This window comes from Grammomys surdaster, unplaced genomic scaffold (genome assembly GCF_004785775.1).
Source record: "Grammomys surdaster isolate TR1022 unplaced genomic scaffold, NIH_TR_1.0 127, whole genome shotgun sequence".
In the NCBI taxonomy this organism is placed as follows: Eukaryota; Metazoa; Chordata; class Mammalia; order Rodentia; family Muridae; genus Grammomys; species Grammomys surdaster.
Window position 1 is genome coordinate 326,146 of NW_021604585.1, and position 7,222 is coordinate 333,367.

General features: G+C 44.1%; 1 pseudogene; it reads right to left on the reverse strand.

Moving 5' to 3' along the window:
* Positions 1-1,779: 1,779 nt before the first annotated feature.
* LOC114639989 lies at positions 1,780-2,042 on the reverse strand (annotated as a pseudogene).
* Positions 2,043-7,222: the final 5,180 nt, after the last annotated feature.

The window sequence follows — 7,222 nt, forward strand, 5'->3', positions numbered from 1 at the left end:
ACATCAAAAGGAAACTCTGACCTTTTCGGGCAATCCCTACTGTCTGTGCTGTAACCCCTTTCCTAAGTGGCTGGCTACTCTATCTGTAAGTTCGCCTGTCCTGACCTGCATGGTCCTTGGTGACTCATTTCTTTCATCTGATTAAACAGTCAAGGATCATCTATGCTACACCAAGGGCCAGCACTTCATTCTCAGTTATGGCTGAATAAACTCCCATTGTGTGCCCATATATCACCTTGTCTCACCCATTCACGAGACAGATGTCTAGGCTGTTTCCACTATTTTCTTATTAATGTAGCTCTGGACACTTATAGACACATCTTTGTGTGGACATATGCTTTCAATTATCTCGGAGTTGAAATTGCCAGCTTGTATGGAAACTCTATGTTTCACTTTTTGAGGAACTGCCAAACTGTTTTTCACAGTGGCTACACTGCTTGACAGACTCGGCAGCAAAATACAAGGGTCCCAGGTTCTCTAAGTCCTTGTCAACTAATTATTCTCCAGCTTTTGATTTCCAGAAATCTGATGGATGCAGAGTTGTAGGTAGCTTATTGTGGTTTCGATTTGCGCTTGTGCCAGCATGGATGGCACTGGACACCATCTGATGTGCGCACTGGGCCTTTGGATATCTATCTCATTTGGAGAAAGGTTGTACTCAAATGCTTTGCCTTCATATGTAGTCGATCGTTTCTGTACATGTGTGTGTGTGTGGAGAGCTTTCATGTGGCAGTGGAGATAGGTATTGACCTATCTCCTTTGAGAGCGGGTCTTTTTATTGGTCACAATTGTGTACAGTAGATAAGTCGCTCAGAAGCATCACAGAATTCCCTCCCCATGGAGCACTGGAATTACAATGCACAGGAAGTACCCAGATTTGTTTTGTTTTGTTTTGTTTCGTTTTGTTTTGTTTTGTATTTTGTTTTGGTTTTTTTGAGACAGGGTTTCTCTGTGTAGCCCTGGCTGTCCTGGAACTCACTCTGTAGACCATGCTGGCCTTGAACTCAGAAATCCTCCTGCCTATGCCTCCCAAGTGCTGGGATTAAAGGAAGTACCCAGATTTACAAGGGCTTTCTGGGGATTTAAGCTCAGGTCCTCGTGTTTTCGTGGTAGGCACATTTACCCATTGAATCACCTTCTGAGCCCCTTTGGTCCATGTTTTTTAAGTATTTAGAAAAAGTATTTTACTTTATAACTTGGATCATTCATAAACTGATCTAGAAATTCTGGGGAGAAGACTGTCCATGCTGCTATGATATAAATAATGGTTTATGTGCTGGAGGAGTTTTGTCTTAAAATAGACTCGTTTTGAGAACAACTTTAAGTTCACTGAAAAATTGAGATGAGGTATATATTTCCCCATGTGTCCACAGATGCACAGTACCCCTACTACCAACTACCCCCAAGACAGTGACACATTTGTTAGAACCAGTGAGCCTACACTGAGAGATTATTATCAAAAGTCCCCAAGCGTGTAATGACAGGTATCAGGTCTCATAGCATCACACATAGTATTTCACTGCCCTAAAAGCCGTGTTTCTACCTGTCCATCCCTCTCTTCCCCTTTCTCTGATCTTTCCTGTCTCTGTAGTTTGAATTTCTCACATATGGTACCTAACATGTTCAAATTGAATTCTTTTTTTTAACATTTTCAGTGAGTTTTTATTAGTAGTTGCATCATGATTCAGGGCCCCAGGATAGAAACCATCATATAACAAGGTCCCCCTTTTCTATCTGGGGAAAAGGTCAAAGAACAGAGAAGAGGTGGGCAGAGCCAGGTCAGATCTTCCCAGGAAATGTGCCTTCTGATATTCGGTCATCCCAGACTGAGACCCATGACATGGGACAGAGGGACTTGTACACACACCAGTACCACTCACACACGGAGGCATCAACCCTCCCTTTGCAGTCGTTGCCTTCTCCCTGTGGTGGAAGTCCAGGTAGTTCTGCCAGCAGTTCTTAGTCTGGTTCTGGTTTGGGCAGCGACTGTCAAAAAGGGTGGCTTTGTAGTTCTTGATTTTAGTCTTGATGTCTTCAGCCATCCCAACTCCTAAAGACTGTCCTGGAGCAGCATCACTTCAACATGACCTTTAGCCTAGATTGAATTCGTTCACTTAGAAATATGCAATTAAATTCCTTCCATGTCTTTTTGTGTGTCAATAGTCCATTTATTATTAGTGCTGAATAGTAATATCCTTTGTGTGAGTGTACCACAGTTTACTACTCACCTGCTGGAGTGTATCTTTGTTTTTGTTTTGTTTTGGGTTTTGTGGGGTTGGTTGGTTGGTCAGTTGGTTTTGTTTTTTGTTTTTTTGCTTGTTTGGTTTTTTTGATCCAAGCTTTCCTCTGTGTAGCTCTGGCTGTCCTAAACTCACTCTGTAGACTTGTCTGGCCTCCGATATCTACCTGCCTCTGCCTCTGGAGTGCTGGGACTAAAGGCCTGCACCACCAACACCACCTGGCTTTGTTCAAATTTTTATGCAGACTTGTTTTCAGTTCATTTGGATGAATATCAGGGACTATGCTTGCTGGGTGCATGATAAGACTGTATTCACTTTTGTAAAAGGTCATCAAATGGCTTCCAAAGTGGTGGCAGCATTTTGGACTCTCCTGCCCATGACCCCCAAGTCCCCTACCCCACCCACCTCATTTTTAAGCCTCAGCCATGAGAGTTCCCAAGGCTTCACGGCCTCATCAGTAATTTCTGTCGTTTTGATCTTGGCCATTGTGAGTCGTCTTCGGTGTGGTATCACTGTTGCTTTAATTGACAGCTCCTCAGCGGCATGAGATCAAATGTCTTTATCTACCATTCACATCTCAGGCTGAGGTGTCTGGCTCAGCTCCTTGCGCATTTTTAAAACCAGGCTGTTCACTTCTTATTGCTATGTTGTAAAAGTTCCTGGTATATTCTGGGTAAATCATTTATCAGATATGGAGACGTCTTCTGTAAATACTTTCTTCCAGTCTGTGGCTTGTCTTCTTCTTTGACAGTGTGTTTTACAGAGCAGAAGTGTTAATCTCTGTGGAATCTGGGGTACCAACTACTTCTTTCTCAGATCCTGTCTTTGATATTGAACCTAAAAAATCATTGGCTCAGTAAAGGTCATCTAGCTTTCCGTTATCATTCAGGAGTTTTATACTTATGTATGGGGTTGTAGTGTGTGTGTGGGCGGGGAGGGGTGGTCTCCTGTTGGGTTGATGTGTGAGTCCTGAGTCTATCTCTCACCACAAGGCTAGAGCCTCTTGTGGAGACAGAGGTGTGGGAATTTGACTGTGTTCAATCCACAATGGCACCGGGCAGTATAGAGCCGTGGGACTCTGCTCCAGGTGTAGGAGAGCACAATCTGAGGTCCCACATGGAGTCAGAGCTCTTGGGTTGGGTTCCCTGGGCCAAAAGGTGGCCAGGAACCAGCTGTGTCTCAGGACCCTAGGCTCTCTGGAGCTGCTGAGAAGCCATGGAAGGTCCACGACAGTGGGGGCACACAGGCTAGATCAACCCTCAGCCAAAAGGGAGAAGGGGAAGGATGAGCTCTGGCTGCATCCTGCGGGGATGAGAGTTCTGGTCTCAAGACTCCCTTGGCTGGGTCACAGGTAGCTCAGCTTGCTTGCTTGGGTGGCTGAAAATGTAGAGAAGTCATCTGCGGAAGATTAGGCAGCAGCTCAGTAGTTGAAAACCTTCTCCACGGTTCGCCACAGAGGGTCCCAAAGAAGAGAAATAGGCTATGGTCTTAAGTTATTTATTGTCATGGCAGAAAATGGATGAAACTACACCCCGGTATTTTTAAGACAGGCCTGAGGTTAAGTACCTTTTGCAAGGAGGAAGGTCTGGGAAGGAGTGTTTAATTGGCTACGCCCCTCTTGCCTTTAGGTACCTCATTAATATGGAGATCTGTCTTGAGGCTCTGTGGCCTGTAGTCATGCCCTCTACCTGTGGAGTGGCTAGTAGGGGCTTTGTCCTACATGCCTGAAAGGCACAGATCTTCAGCCTCGTGTCAGGAGCCTGGAGTCTGGGAGCATGGCAGAATGCATGCTGTCCCTTGCAGGGAAACCTGTGGGGTCTCCAACCTGCTGGATCTCCAGTGACTTCTAGCCAGTGCTTGACCAGAAATCATGTTGTCCTTTTATCCTTATCTCCTTTACATTTTGTGTTGAGGGTCCACTCCGTGTTAATTCTTGCAAAGAACAAAGCGTCTGTCTGTGTCTGCTTGTGAGCTTTGTATGTCTTCTCATTTTTTTTCTTTAATTGTTGTATTTAATCTGTGCTCTAGCTTTGTGTCTGGGCTGCCTTCTGGTCTGGTAATATCCTCTCCTGTTCTATGGAATGTTTTTTGGGTTTTTTTTTTTTCAAATGTGTTTTGTTTTTCACTTTTCTACAGTGTGCTCTGAAGCACAGAATCCTGATGAGGTTCCGATTTTCTGTTTTTGTCTTCTTGACATACAAGAAGCCATTGCCTGACCCAAGGTCAAGCATTTCTCTTCTGAAAGTCTTGGTTATTGCACTTAGACCAGCTCGTCATAGTTTGAGATGATTCTCGATTATAGTGTGAGGGAGAGATGCAGCTTCAGCTTCTTGTATGTGGATACCCAGATGTGCTGGCACAGTTACCAGGAATCTACTCTTTAACCGTCTCAGCACCATCACCAGAAACTCTTTTATGAGTTAGAGAGGCCCCGTCTATTCCTGACCTATCTGTGCTGTCTGATTGATCTGTGCATCTGCCTGTAGCACAGTGTCTTGCTTCCTGTAGCTTCTTGCTTAATTCTAAAGTTGGAAAGTGTGTCTTCTTCCTTTTTTATTTCCCACACTCTTTTGGCTAAATCCTGTGCTTTTCCATGTGTATCTGGGGTCAACTTGTCCATTTCTGCAAAAAAAACTGATTTGGGATGTTGGTAGGGATGTTGGTGGGGTGACTGGATTCATGGCCTCAGAGTGACATGTCTTAAAACTTCCAGCTACCTCCTTTAGATATTTGAAAATTCTCTCAGTGGTGTCCTGTCATTCCCAACATTCTAGACTTGAATTTCTTTGGTTAAATTTACTTCCAATGAGTATTTTGTTCTTTTTTGATGCTGTTATAAATGAAATTGTTTTCTTAATTTTTGAATTTTCATTGCTACTGTTTTTGTACACTGTACTGCTAGTACATGGCAATACAAAATTGATGTTTATACATTGATCATTCCCTCATTTGTTCTTCCTGTCCTCCCCTCTTTCCTCTCCCTCTCTTACTCTCCATAGCTCTCTCCACTCCCCTTCTCTTACTCTCTCCTGTTCTTTTCCCCCTTTCTCCTTCTCTCCTTTCCCCTCCTTATTACTTACTCCTTCTCTCTCTCCCTCTTTCTTTCTCCCTCCTTTGCCCTTTCTCCCTCCTATCATCTCCCTCCTCACACCGAGTTCCTGTACTCCCGTGTCTCTGACTTGTCTTCCCTCTATTCTTTCCTCCTCTAAGGAGCTAAGCTGCTCTTGGCTCTGGATCTTGCAGACACTGCTCCCTCTGTCTGGATTTCTCCTTTCATTTATGATCTTACAGCTCATCCTTTGGCTCTAGCATGAGCTGCCGCTATGCCAGCCTATGTGTCCTGGGTTTGGGACAGCTGCAGTACTGTGTCTCTTCATTGGTTTGCCTCCCCTTAATCCCTCATTTGCACCACTCATTGACTAAGGTTGTGTCTATGAGACTTTGCCCACTATAATTTCCTCATTATAATTCTCATCACGTGCATAATACCCAGCATGAAGAACACTCAACAAATCATCTGTTGGATAAAAGAAAGAACAGTTAACACTTGAAGAAAACAGCCTTCGTTAAGAACTCTAGGGGTCTGTATAGGTGGGGCACATACCACCTACAGAACCAATCTGGGCTCCTTCAGCAGCATTACATTCCAGAATGGAATGTGATCATCTTGGGAGAGCAAAGGCATGGAGCTCTGGGCCAGTTAACTCTTCTGTTGTTGTTTCTCTACCAAAACTCTCTGCCTCGGGGTAGGAAAGTCAAAAAGAAAATTTCAGTTCCCTGAGTCATTTGTAAATGAATAAACTGTCTGACTCCTTTGCTTTTACCTGTCCTGAGATACAGCTGACTTAGTGGGGTGAAGGGAAAAGAGTCAAGATTTTTCTTGCCAAATTCTTTCACCCTTACAAACAGGGAAATTCCTGTCCTGTTGCGTGAGTAGAAAGAAAACTATTCCTTTGGAACTTAGAGGCAGAAAACACTTGATGTGCTGGCTCTTTTCAACAAATGTCTAGAGCCTTCCAATTACTGCCCTCTCACCCAGGGTTCTTCATGAATCTCAGTAGCCATAGGTGGTATTTTGTTTTGTTCTTAGTTGGAATTTTCTTAAAGGTTTATCTTCAACTCTGGTGTTCAGAGGGCAGGATAAAGCCTAGAGCATCAGGAGGAAGGTTGAGGGTGGTAGACAGGAGAAGGAAGAACAACCAAGAATAAGCTCAGGCTGAGATGAGCTGCAGGTTTTCCGATGTGAGATGGACCACCCACCCAATCTGGGACTTCACAGTCAGCGGTCTGGCCAACAGAAGGGATCCATTTATATTTGGGGATATTATCATATCGAGCTAGGCTTAGCCTTCCCTTATGAATTGGGCTTTGCTGCTGGGTGTGGGGAGACCTTTAGATATATAGAGCAATGTACTGTGAGACTGAAACCCTGCTGTGTAGGGATCTCTGTTCTCTCTTGGAGTCTCTATCACCTAGCTTAGCACAAGGCCTGGTTGAGAGTGGGGCTTTGCTGAAAGGACAGAGCATTTTAAAAAGATGATGTAAATTAGCTTTTCCCTTCTAAACCAAAGGGTGCAACTCTCCACAGCACTTATCTCTCAGCGGCTTAGGACAGGTAGGTCACCCGTCAGGAATAAAAGCTATGAGTAAATAAATCAAGTAACTACTTTACCATCAACAAAAATTCAAGAAAATTGATTTCAAAATGAAAACACATAGCTTATTGTATGTATAGTTCTGAATTGCCTTGTCAAAGGAGATGACAAGAGTTTATACTGGAACAAAAATGAAAGAGGAAGTTTGTAAATGCAGTCCTTGTTAAGATTTATCATACATAGCTTGGAACAGACCACAGTAGACCAGACAGTTCCACGAGGGGGAATTTATTCAGGAGATAGGGAAGAGGAGAGAGAGAGCAGAGAGGTAGAGGAGTAGAGGCCGGCCATGACCACGTGGAGAGAGGGGGAAGGGAAGGGGGAGGA